Source organism: Meriones unguiculatus, chromosome 11, assembly GCF_030254825.1.
Source record: "Meriones unguiculatus strain TT.TT164.6M chromosome 11, Bangor_MerUng_6.1, whole genome shotgun sequence".
In the NCBI taxonomy this organism is placed as follows: Eukaryota; Metazoa; Chordata; class Mammalia; order Rodentia; family Muridae; genus Meriones; species Meriones unguiculatus.
Genome location: NC_083359.1, coordinates 8,714,575 through 8,716,825, shown reverse-complemented (window position 1 = coordinate 8,716,825; position 2,251 = coordinate 8,714,575). Strand labels below are relative to the sequence as shown.

The 2,251-nt window shown below is 46.6% G+C and overlaps 1 pseudogene; it reads right to left on the bottom strand.

The window, feature by feature from the left end:
* Positions 1-1,146: 1,146 nt before the first annotated feature.
* LOC132646455 (interferon-induced transmembrane protein 2-like) lies at positions 1,147-1,710 on the bottom strand (annotated as a pseudogene).
* Between the last annotated feature and the right edge of the window lie 541 nt (positions 1,711-2,251).

Here is a 2,251-nt window from a genome sequence, read left to right as displayed (position 1 = left end):
TGGTCAGCTAGCCTGGGCTACTTGAGGTCCAGTCCAGTGAGACATGCTATGGGGCTTCAAGTGGAATGGCTGGTGCATTATCATCTGAACTCGCCATCACATCATATCACACCACACCACACCACACCATACCACACCACACCACACCACACCACACCACACCACATCCCTTGAGTAGGATCTCCATTTCCTAAGCCAAAGATCACCTTCCAGCTGAAGGCAAATGCAGGAGGGAGAGTCTCCCGCTCAGTGGCCACATAAAGAGCCCTGAAGAATATTCATTAGAAAACACTGTGGCTTGTTCCTTCACACTGGATTAGTCCTTTCTAACACGTCTGTTATCTAATTGGTTTCCATCCCTTTAACACTCACTTTTCTACACTAAGGTTTTCAGAACCATACTAAAATTACTATTTAGAAATAGGTGTCAACTACGAACTTTTTTTCTCTTTTTTTTATTAATTACACTTTATTAATTTTGTATCCCCCCATAAGCCTCTCCCTCCTCCCCTCCCAATCTCACCCTCCCTCCCGTTTCTGCATGCATGCCCCTCCCCAAGTCCACTGATAGGGGAGGTTCTCCTCTCCTTTCTGATCTTAGTCTATCAGTTCTCGTCAAGAGTGGCTGCATTGTCCTCTTCTGTGGCCAACTACGAACTCTTGAAAGATTAAAAGAGCACCCTAAAAGGCTACCTGAATAAAATCCCCACTAACGATGTTTACGTGTGTACGCTGCATGGTTTTATGTTAGCTTGATACAAGCATAGGTTACCGGAGAGGAGGGATCCTCAATTAAGAGAATACCTCCAGAACATCAGGCTGTAGGCAGGCCAGTAAGGCATTTTCTTGATTAGTGATTGATGTGGGCGGGCCCAGTCCACCTTTGGTGGTTCCATCCATGGGTTCTATAGGAAAGCAGGCTGAGCAAGCCAATAAGCGCCCCTCCATGGCCTCTGCATCAGCTGCTGCCTCCAGGTTCCTTCCCTGTTTGAGTTCTTACCCTGACTTTTTTTTTTTTTTCCTACCATGTGCACTTTATTGAATCCACAGTGGATAGACATGTGAAGGTAACACGTGCAAATGCATAGGTCAAGGCCTCAGCCTAGGACCAGGGCCAGATGTGTACAGTGGAGTACGGGGGTAGGATTAGAGTCCAGAATGTGGTATTCTTTGTGAAAAGGCTTGAAAGACTGCCACAGAGGTGGTAGAGACAATAATGATGCAGATAATAACCATAAAGGATGCTGAGGATGGGGCTGGAGAGATGGCTCAGTGGTTTAGAGCACTGGCTGCTCTTCCAAGGACCCAGGTTCAAATCCCAGCACTCACATATTCATAATCCAGGGAATCTGACATCTTCACACAGACATATGTGAAGGCAGAACACTAATGAAAATAAAATTATTTAAAAAAAGATGCTGAAGCTCACTGAGCTGATATTCAGGTACTTGGCTGTGGAGGCATAGGCCTGGGCTCCAATCACATCACCCACCATCTTCCTGTCAGTGGACTCCACAGAGTAGCTCAAGGCTATGAAACCAAGGCAGCAGACGTTCACAAAGAGTGCGTTGAACATGGTCCAGACACCTCTGAGGTGGTTCTCACAACAGCTGAGTTGTGGGGTTGCCCCAGCCTACTCAGTCTGTACGCCTCATATCTTGGAGGAGGTCTGGCGCTGGAGGTCAGGAAGGCTTAGGAATTGTGGCCCATGGCATTGTCTGGAGGATGGCTGCCGCTACCCCAGCTCTCCCATCCTGACTTCCTTTGACGATGAACAGTGGTATGGAAGTGTAAGCCAAATAAACCACCAAAACCAAAACAAACAAAAACCCCTCTTATCCCCAACTTGCTATTTGGTCACAGCGTTTCATTGCAGCAATAGAAACCCTAAGACAGTGTGTCACATGTGTCTTATATGATGAAGATGAACTAGTGTTCATAGGCCTGTTCCCATGTCCATCTTAACATTTTTTGCAGTCTCTTGAATGTTTACTCTCTTTAAGCCTTGTGTGCACTGTGTGTGTGAGCTCGTGTATACATGCATGTTCGTGCGTGTGTGTTTGTGTGTGTGTGGTAGAGCTCAAGAAAATCTCTGGAAAACGTATAGTGTTCCAGGTAATGGGAAAAGGGGACAAAGGTGACAACCTTAGGACTAATCAGGATGACTTTGGGAGCGACTGTGCCAGCAGGAGAGAAAAAGCAATTCCTAAGGCATGGCCTCAGTTGTGGTAAAGTTAACACAAGGGCGGAG